General features: G+C 39.9%; 1 pseudogene; it reads left to right on the top strand.

Moving 5' to 3' along the window:
* The first annotated feature begins 1,864 nt into the window (after positions 1-1,864).
* Positions 1,865-9,871, top strand: LOC102949567 (annotated as a pseudogene).
* Positions 9,872-11,301: the final 1,430 nt, after the last annotated feature.

Genomic DNA, 11,301 nt, shown 5'->3' with positions numbered 1-11,301 from the left:
TATATGGCCTTTTTGGTATTAAGTATAAATATGAATATCTTTAATGAGACTGACTGGGGTATTTATCATTTGAGTTAGTTAACTCTTAGTTATTCACTGGATGATTTCTGAGATTCCTCAGAATTTTAATTTTCCTCCTGCTGATAGACCAAAATAATATTTCTTCTTATTAAAAAAATGGATATGTGCTTATTTTAATATATCTACAATATTGAAAACGTGAAGCAAATGAACATTACCCACAACCCTAGCTCTCATAGGTAAATACTCCTAATATTCTGCTCTATTACGTTCTAATATTTTGCATATTTACATATTTTTGTTTGGGGGGACAATTTTGCTTTTTGGGAACAATCTTATACCTTGATTTTTTCCTCATGGATTTATTTTCTGAACATATCTCATATTATTAAAAAATATTGGAAGAATTTTTTAAAAATATTTGAATATTCTATCAAATAATACTTATTAAATACCATAATTAATTTGAATAATGACTATTTAGATTATATCACTCTTCACTACTGTTAAAAATACTGATAGGGCTTCTGAGGGGCTCAGCCAGTTGAGTATCCCACTCTTGATTTCATCTCAGGTCATGATCCCAGGGTTGTGGAATCAAACCCCAAGTCGGGCTCCATGCCTGCTCAAGACTCTGTCTCTCTCCCTCTGCCCTTCTCTCCCACTCGTGCTCTCTCTCTCTCTCTCTCTCTTAAAAAACAAAAAATACTGAGAATTAAAAGTTATTTCAATATCTGATCTTCTATGAATAAATTTAAATAAAATGGCAGTGGCATTTGATATAATAACTGCTGAATTTAGTCATTTCTCTTTTTACTTGTACCAAGAACTTTGGTTCCTGACGGATTAAATGTTTCATGGATTAAAAACTCTGATTTTCTGAAAATGTTTGTTGATGTAATAAATCAATATTCACATGTGGATGAAGAAAGCAATATTCCTAGCAAGCACAACATCATCTCTTTCTTAAACATTTGGCATTTCCAGGCCAGCATGAAGCATGAGCATTTAGAGACCATGGTTGTGATGAAATAAGCAATGTGGGCTAAAGTCATTTATACCATTTTCCCTTGAAGCCTTCCCTTTCTATTTTCCCTTCTGATGAAATGCACTTGTATAATCCAACATGATAAAGCTGGAGGTTAAAAATTATCATTCATAAATCAGATTTGCAACATACCAGGAGTGAAGCAGCCTTGGGCAGGGAAATGCAGAACTGTTTGTGCATCTCCCACATGTGAACCAGTAATTAACCTGATGGGACCGAAGGGCTTCTGGAGGCTTTACAAGTGGTCCTTCAGACTTCACAGAGAATAGAGGTGTAAGTGTGAAATTCTGTAAAAGAAAGACTTTGCACCTATTGCTTTTGCCTGAAGAACACAATGTGACGATTTTGTTCTAAGGCAAGTAAGTCGTTAGGATCTGTGTTACTTGCAAGAACCATGGTGTTGTTAAACAGCAAGCACGTGCCAAAATTCTGTTTCACCTGAAACTCTTCCCACAGGCTGTTGTCATGTCAGGATCATGTAACCAAGCCAAGTGAAGATTTGGCAAATGTATGTTTATTCTCTTTAATAAAAAGACATATCACATCCATCGGGCCCTAAATGGATAGTTCGTTGCTTAAACAATGTGTTTAACTTTTCTTCAACTTACCAAAGAAAGCAGATCATTCTTAGAGAGGTATTTTATTCTATGTGACTTCATTGCAGTCTTAGATGACCGTATGAGTCCATCCATTCTACAGGCTCTCCCTACAAATGCCAAGATAAATCTCCTATCAAATAAGAATGTTTTCCCAGCTTAAACTGGAGGCAGCTCTCACAGCAACTAGAACTGGGAGATGGTGAGCAGTGGTGCAAGTAATTTCTCAAACAGTTTAAGAGTGCTCTTACAAGAGGAGTTTGGAGTTCTGTCATATGAGTCTTTCCCCGGGGTCATTTAGGAAGCATGTGACTGTGAGGGCTCTGTGCATTGCAGTCAGAGAGAGGATCATGCAACGTGGGGAGAAGTCCATAGACTCTAGAATCAGAAAGGTCTGGGTTTGCATGCTGAATGTTTGACCTTGAACAACATCTACAAAATGGGAATAATAACTCTGAGTAATTCTTGTGAAAAATATATTAAATAATGTATGCAATATGCCCAATGCAGTGGCTATCTATACTAATTGCTCAATAAAATGGTGGCTATTATTATTTTATAATAATAGATATATCCCATTATTTAATAAAGATCACTCTAATAGGAAGGGCAGTGACTTTTATCTGATGTTTGTGACCCCTTGCAGATATTCCAGAGGGCAGTGACTTGCAAAAGTTGCCTGTCATGTAAATCAAAAGCCTACGATCTCTTCAAAGCAAAGATTTCTCCATTCATTGTGAAATAGATGTCTTAACAGAAGCTGTTAGCAGAGAGGCTGATCAGTAACAAAAATTGATCTATTTGTTGCTAGGGACAGCAATTGGAAGGTAAGAGCCTCCACCCACAGAATTGAGTTCCTATCCTCGAGTTTCATACAGACAATTCAGAAATTGTCTTTTATCTTTTTCATTAAAAAAAAAACCCAAAAGAGAAATTAATATTTATTAATTAACTAGAAAGCGGGATTTGGAGCTCCTGCGCTTGAAGGGTGAATTAGTCCAGGGGAGGTGGGGCATCGGGACACAGTTTCCAAAGTGCCCTGTGATGGAAGCAGGGCTGCCTAGTCCTTTAAGGCTCCTAGCCTGGAGCCACAGTGCATGCATGCTGGGAGCCATACCAGGTGTAGACCATGGATTTTTTTCCTTTTGGGGCTATGGGTGTTTATCAGGAACAGAAGGCACATTCCAGTCGTTAAACCAATAAGTCTCAACTATGTTGCATATGGGGATTTCCTGGAGATGTTTTAGGAATACCAATGACTGGCTCCCCACATCAGACCAAATAGGTAAAAACTCACCTCCAGGGGCCAGGGCCTCCGTACGGCATATTTTGGTTTAGGCTAGTGGATACCAAACTTCAGCATGCTGACACTTCTGACGAATCACTTGAAGGGCTTGTTAAAGCAGATTACAACCCTACATCTAACATAGTGCTTTTTCATAGTATAGGTGCTCTAAAAATAGCTGAAGAGTATCAGATTTACATTTGAAAAGAACAGCCTTCTAGAACAGAATTGATTTCCCGGTGTCCGTGGATAGGTTTGGTCATTCTTGAGCTCCTAAAACTAGCTGCAATAGTTCATGGGTTTGTTCGAGGACAGTTCCTTATCTTCATCAGATTCTTAAGGGGGCGTGGATGGGGGGCCCATGACCTAGAAATGTGATAAGACACTCTAATGAGAATTAAGTGTTATTTTCCTTTAGGCTTTGTTTTCATGAAGAGTAAAAAAAAAAAAAAAAAAAAAAAAAAAAAAGTAATCTTTTGTTTTCAAAAAAAAAAAAACAAACTTCAGTATTCACAAGCACAAAAAATCATTTCATCTTGTTAAAAATAAATCAGCCACTAAAGACATGAGACTCTTCACCTAAGAGCCTTTGCCCATCATTTGTTCTGCCCACGCTTGTTTTACCTGGAACAGAATTTATTGCAGGTTGAAAAATAAAGGGTAAGACTCTTGACTCCCCAAGGCAGAGATATTATCTTGTCATCTTTGTCCCCCTAGGACCTGCCCAGGAAAGGCATACCATGATGGGCTAAAAGTAGAATGATAATGATAATACACATTACCCAATTCTGGAAAAGCATACAAGGAAACGTCAATAAAGTATCATCTTATTGCACTCTGTAGTTGTGAATTGGAAAACTTCTTTGACTATTTTTCACATATGTGTTTTTATTTTTTTTTCCTTTCTTCCAGCCAGTACTTGCCTTTCAAGAGTCAAAGATTCACCTTCAAAAGACAATCTTCTTCCTAAATGCATTTCCCTTTGCAAAGTATATGACAATTAAAAATTTTTTTTTTTTACAATGCTTGGCTCTTATAAACTAATACCTTCATTTTATTGCTGTTTTGGGTACATACATTAATGTTACTCTGCTATAGCATATGAAATAGAATAGCATTATAATTATAGTTAAGAAAAAAGTTGTGAGGGGCACCTGGGTGGCTCAGTTGGTTAAGTGTCCGATTTCGACTCAGGTCATGATCTCACAGTTTGTGAGCTCGAGTCCCACATTGGGCTCTGTGCTTGACAGCTTAGAGCCTGGAGTCTGCTTCAGATTCTGTGTCTCTCTCTTGCTCTCTGCCCCCCCCCCACCCCCGCTCACACTCTCTCTCTCTCTCTCTCTCAAAAATAATAAAATAAACATTAAAAATTGTTTTAAATGTTAAAAAAAGTGATTTTTTAAAGTTTGTTATTTATTTATTTATTTATTTATTTATTTTGAGAGAGCAAGAAAGAATAGGAGAAGGGCAGAGAGAGAGAGAGAGAGAGAGACAGAATCCCAACCAGCTCCACATGGTCAGTGCGGAAACCAATGTGAGGCTCAAACTCAAGAACCTTGAGATCATGACCTGAACCAAAATCAAGAGTCGGACACTTAACTAATTGAGCCACCCAGGCTCCCACAGAGCTGTGATTCTCAGGAGAAGAGACCCTAACCAATGGCCAAGACCCCTAATGCAGTTCTTTCTATACCAAATATGTCTCAGATTTACATACAACTTAGAGAAATTATCTCTTGTTCCATAAAGGGTCAAGTGAAAGCTCTATTGACTAGTATTTTTACAATGGCAACTATTCACCAGGGTGCCAAAAAATATAGCAGTAATCTACACCTTTCATAGTGCTCTCGCTCTCTCTCTCTCTCTCTCCATAGTGCTCTCTCTCTCACTTTCTCTCTCTCTCAATGTGTAGACGGAAATGGCCTCAAAGAATTTTATTTTTTTAATTTACTTATTTAAATTCAAGTTAGTTAACATATAGTGTAGTGTTGGTTTCAGTATTAGTGTTTCATTAGTTTTCAGCATTAGTGTTTCATCACTTACACATAACACCCAGTGCTCATCCCAACATGTGCCCTCCTTAGTACCCATCACCCATTTAGCCCATCCCCCCACCCAACACCCCTCCAGCAACCCTCAGTTTGTCCTCTGTATTTAAGTCTCTTATGGTTTGCCTCCCTCTCTGTTTTTATCTTATTTTTCCTTCCCTTCTCTTAAGTTCATCTATTTTGTTTCTTAAATTACACACTTGAGTGAAATCATATGGTATTTGCCTTTCTTTGACTTATTTTGCTTAGTATGATACATTCTAATTCCATCCACATTGTTGCAAATGGCAAGATTTCATTTTTTTCGGTTTCTGAATAATATTCCATTACACATACCACATCTTCTTCATCCGTTCATCAGTTGATGGACATTTGGGCTCTTTCCCTAATTTGGCTATTGTTGATAGTGCTGCTGTAAACATTGGGGGGGGCCTCAAAGAATTTTAAATACATGCATAGTTTATGCATAAAATTGATCACTCTGTACCTGGAGTTCTGTGGTTTCTTTTAAAACTTTACAATGCATCACAAACATGTTTTCCATTAATAAAGATCTACCTTTTCCTTTTGAAAGACTGCAGAGTATTCCATTGTGTGAATAGACAATACCTGGATTCTTTTAACCAAATCCTTATTTAGATTGTTTCCAATTTTTCCCTGTGGTAAACATAGCAATGGACCTTTGTGTCAGCACAGCTTGATGCCCTTGTCTTTCAGAGGGTTAGTGTACCTATCATTAAAGTTTTCTTCCTTCTATCCCCAGTGGTCAAAAGTCCTGGATATTATCTATGTCTATCACCTAACAGCCATAGAACCTGGGAGAAATGACTTACGTTATTTCTTCTGTAAAATGGAAACACCAATCACTGCCTCTCACATATGTGACACGGAGGGGAAAAAATGGAGGTGAACGTGTTTTGCAGACCCTCTACTCATCAGTACTTTGTATCTTTTGTCTCCTACACGGAATGCATAGTTTTCGCTCATGATATCCAGTTTTACCCTGAACACTCAGTAAACGCTCACTGAATGAAAAAACCTGTGAACGGCATCTACCAGCACTCCTCACACTGTTCTGGGCACTGCCTGCCAACGAGTGACCTGGTACACTGCTTCCTGGGACCACCTCCCTGACCTAGTGCGTTAAAACCTGTGTGTAAAGGTGAGGGCAGAAGTAGAGAGACCTAGATTATGACTCTTCTCAAACTTTCCAGGTGATTTGGAGACAGATGAAAATTTAGAACCGTTGGACCGGGCTAACACTGTCATCAGCAGTCATCATTTAGAGCTCCCAGGTAGGAAAGGGTCACACTACCTCTTTGAGTAGAGGAGAAGCAAGTTCAATACAGGAAAGTGTCCCCTACATGTTTTACTGACTTAAGTCCCATCAGAGGGTCCTGAGAGATCCATCACAGAATAGGCATAATACCCAAATAGACAGTAAATTTCTTGTAAATCAATTTCCCAAGAGGGGCTTCAGCTTTTTATTAAGTTTTAGGGTGTGTGGATGTCTGGATCTAGAGGAATAAAGTATTACCTGTCATGACTGCTAACAGTCACACTGCATGTGAGCTGTGCAAAATGTCCCTATGGAAATAGAAAACTAGGCCAGTCCTTTCCGAGTAATGAAGGCCATGAATAATGCACAGAGAAGGTAGTTTCTTTTCATATTGTTCTTACCGTGCTAATATTTGTGGCCACTTTAGAAGGTAGAAAATGCAGAGAAAAGAAGAAGGGGGAATACATTAAAAATGCATCAAGCAAAAAAATATCAAATCAAGCCAAGTTCAACAACTAGTCCTTGCTTTCTCATCTGGTGTGGTAAATGGCTACATGAGAGAATAATGAATAAAATCATTTCTCTGAAGATTCGGTAACAAGAATAGCTCACAATGGGAGAGCTTGGTTAGTGTCTAAGCTGGGTCAAGTGTTTACATATAGTATTTTATTAAACCTCATTAGTTTGCCAATAAATACAATGTTTTTAATAAAATTAAATGTGGAACGAAGGTAAGAAGATATGAACAAGGGCTGCAGATACTTCAAGCCAGCAGTCAAGCCAGAAATCTTGGCTTGTCCTAAAGGTTATTAGCTTCAGTATCTGTGACGTCATTTGCCAGATGACTTTATTGGACAAGGCTGTGGTTTGGTAAGCCACCAGGTGAACTACTCTGGGGAGTGTAAGGTAGTCCTCTTGGGAAAGAAAAACAAACACGTTTGGAACATCTAGTGCTGTTTGATATTGTCACCAGTGACGCTGAGGACAGAGCCGTGAACATTCCCATCAGAATTAAGGGAAATAGATGTCAGTCAGTTAATATTTGACTATCCTGTTTGTGTAGTACATAATATAAGGCATCTTGTAGAAGGTGGGTTCGTATCTCAAAGGAGCTTACAATCTATGTGGGGGGTGGGGTGGGGGGAAAGGTATTAATTCCCAAATATTTTTATTTTTAAGCTTGTATGTTAACCCTCAAAAGTGGCCCGAGCATTACAGACTAGTGGGTGGGAATCAAGAGATAAAAAACAAAGGTAGTGAGGCTCATGGAGCCAGTTGGAAGGGGTCCCAGCCTCAAGGGGGATGGTTAGGCATAAGCTGGATGGTTAGGGAGTCACGGAGAGCATCTGAGACCACCTCTGCTGGAAAAGAGCACAAGAGAAAGAGGAGAAAATTAAGCTTCTGGTTACCAGCCTTGTCCCAGTCACATTATGCTTTAACTCCCCAGATCTGTGTCTGAGGGTTCAGTGCTGTCTTCTCTCTGCCCCACAGGCCTCATAGGAGCCGCCACACCCCCACCTTCCTTTTCCTTCTTCCTGAATCTATGCAGCCTGACTGCAGCTCCTTCAGTGCTGGCGCCCCTCAGAGGCACCAGCAAGGCGTGGCATCCCCAGCCTCCCAGAATCCAGTGTTCTGCTTCCTTCCCAACTTTGACCTTCCCTGGAAGTCTGAGTGTGCCCCGGATGCCACTGTGCACCGATGTTCTCTTGGAAATCAGCCGTCCCCTCTTTTCAATAACCTATTATAACTGGGCAGGGGTTTGATTCCAGTGGTGACCAAGGAGCGCTCCTGCCTATTCATATAAATGGTGATGGCAATAGGAGCAACGTTTCTTAGTCCAGCTCCCATGTTCTGAGCAGTGAGCTAAGTGATATGTGACAAGGATCACGGTATCAGAAGCAGGCAAGGGTCTGTCATGTGGTCACTTCTGCTGATATTCATTGTTCCATTAGTTTCTTGGCTGCTCCTGCTCTTGGGCAGCCGGGTCTACAAAGCTCATTCTGTCCTCCTGTGTCACCCCAAGTCTTCTCCAGATCCACTCCCTCCTTAGCTATGTCTCCTTTAGAGTACAATAAAACCCACACCTCTGCTTATGACATCCTCCATGTTCTGTTTTGGCAGAAACATTAGTGTGTGAGTTCTCCCAGTTTGATCTTGATACTCAAAGATGAGATCTTTGGACTTCTAACAGACAACTCACTGAATTTCTTGGTACCCTAAAATATCTGGATCTTGAAATTGAAAATTGTGTTTTGAAGATGAACATCTCCCTTACTGATGGTTTTGAAGAATCTCAGTAGGAACCCCAAAGTCAATAGTTTGACTCTTTGTCCCATTCCTATCTCCTATACCCAAAGCCATCTTTGCTGCCAGAATGAAGGGGGGGAGGATATTGAGACTAGGAAATTCTGACATTGGATAGAAGGCTACACCCCATCGAGTTGAATATCTCCAATTACCATCCTGTACAAGGGAGGAGCAAAACAGAGAATTCAAAACTTGGTTGCTCTTTTCTTTTCTTTTCTTTTCTTTTCTTTCTTTTCTTTTTTTAAAGCAAAGTAATGAGGATAAAACAAATGTCAAGGACAGGCTGAGAGAGTGGGTCAAAGATAATTTATTACTGATGAAGTAAGGACAGATGGTACATTCTTTTTCCTCACTCTTTGTATTTAGTATTGTTTAATCATTATTTTTTCATAAAGAGTATTTAGGTCAGAGTTCTTAGTTGTAAGCATGAAAAACATACTCTGGCCAATTAAGCAGAAAAAGAAATTTGTTAAAGACTCCCAGGCAGCTCAGAGAAACGTTGGATGAGCTGGAAAACAGGCTCAAGGCTCTGGGCACAGGGCCCCAAACATCACTGCAGAGGGGGCCTGACGAAGGGACCCTCCCTGTGACCACTGCCCACAGAGCACCAGATGCTACCAGTCACCCTGTTGCCACCAAGTGGACTTTACCAAATCTGCAAATGACATAGTCACCCACGCCACTTTTGCACCATAGACTGATCTTTGAAGTGCTCAAAAGCCTCACACTCCTGCCATCAAAAGGGATATTATGCAGAACTCCTTCCCCAAGCACTGTCTGCCAGTTCAGCTTGATTGGAGGTATGCCAGTGCCATTTTGCAAGAGGAGTGGGGCATGAGAATCCATTTTTCTGGCTCTATCTACCCTTATGAGGATACATAGTCACTAGAATATGGTGAAACTGTTCAAAAGATGGATTAGGGAACTCAATGCTCTATGCAGTTAGAAAAAGGCAGAGCCCTTAACCTCCATCACAGGAAACATGACAGCTACCCTACAGGCAGCCCTGAAATATCCCCCCATCAACACCAAGAGTCAGGCGGTGAAGGCTCGAGCAGGCAGCATCGTCTTGAAGGGGCGCACCTCTTTTAAAGCTAATGATATTGAAAAGGCTGTTCAATCCCTGGACAAGAATGGTGTGAATCTTTTAATGCAGTACATTTACAAAGGCTTCCAGAGCCCTCGGACAGTGGCAGTGCCGTGTTATTGCAATGGCATGGAAAGACACTTGCTGCCAGAGGAGTGGGGTCCATTGTTCGAGTGTGGACTGGAAGGAAAAACGTGTAGTCCAGCAGGGTCTGGGTCTCTCCTGTGGGTGTGGGAGTTGCTGGTACAAAGACCAAAACAACCAAACGCCACTGTGGCCCTTGGCAGTGTAGCATGTTTCTCTCGGCTTTGCCTTCTTGCTTCTTTTTTCATATCTGTAAAGAAGGAAACTACATATCAATTTTCCTTTCATGAAAATTGGGATAATACAGAGGAAACATTTCAACGTGAGTGTTTCATGCTCTCAAAACTATTTTGGTGGTGTGTATTCCTCTCTGTATATCATATAATTTGCCTTCCAGCTTAATCGTGCAATTTTAACCCCTGTTGGCTGGTGGGGTTTTTTTTGTTGTTGTTGTTGCTTGTTTTGCATTTTTTTTGAGGTGTTTTGTTTTGTTTTTGACTAACAGTGAGAAAGTTGATCTGAATTTAAGGCCAATTCCTAACTCCTTGCCAGCCAGGAAATGATCTTTACCAAAAATATCTTTGAGAAACTGGTAGCTATTAACACTGCAAAACTGGACCATAATTCCCTTCTTTAAGCAAAATGTGTTTCTGGAACAGGTGGTACATGAACAGCGCTACCGAGTTCCAGCTTTGTTTGTGCTTATCTCAAGGTCACGTGAGCTTAAGTATGTCCCTTCCTGTCTGCATCCATTAAGCACGGCCTCTCAATTTCTCAATGGTCTCCAGGGTCCAGAGCAAGAAGTCTTGCTCTACAAAAATGTATCTCTGAAATGCCAGAGCCTGTTTGGCATGAGCATAAAACTTTGTTCTAATAATATGACCCTATTTGGGGAAACTACTCCAAATCAGAAAAAGTGTGAAAACTTTGATGAAGTTCAAACTCTGGACAGCCTCTGAATGAAATGCTGTTTTCTTTAGAACTGTAATAGTTGCCTTAGCCATTATGAGGTATATAACAAGTATGTGATATGCCCTGTTAATGTCTTCAGTATTCTTCAGGATAATTAGGATCTTAAAAGTTTTGGTTCAGATCCAGACACATACACATTCTGTATTTTAGCTCAGTGGTTTTTAAAAAAGGAAAATGCTGTACAGCAGTGTTTACTTATTGGACAAACCAATTGGGTTCTCAAAAAAAAAAAATGACTGGTGCTTATAAAAAGTTAGTATTCAGTAACTCCAAAACAAACCACCTGGATGGATATGGCCAAGAAGGAAATCAGCTGTGTTTCGTGTTTACATTGGACACCGGTTTCATAATCACTGTCTTAAGTGAAAAATGTGGGGAAATTCTAGAACCTCTTTGCTGTTTGTGAGACCTGCTTTTTGTTTTGTTTCATTAAAATTATAAAGTTCAGAAACTAAAAAAGAAAAAAGAAGAAAGAAAAAGGGAGAGATACAGCACTGTGGGGAGATCCCCAGGATATAGAGTTATTATAAAAGCAAGGGAGAAGAAAAATAAACGACATGCTACATTTTGGGTA

The sequence above is a fragment of the Panthera tigris genome, chromosome B2, assembly GCF_018350195.1.
Source record: "Panthera tigris isolate Pti1 chromosome B2, P.tigris_Pti1_mat1.1, whole genome shotgun sequence".
Classification (NCBI taxonomy): domain Eukaryota; kingdom Metazoa; phylum Chordata; class Mammalia; order Carnivora; family Felidae; genus Panthera; species Panthera tigris.
This window is presented reverse-complemented; position numbering and strand designations above follow the sequence as displayed.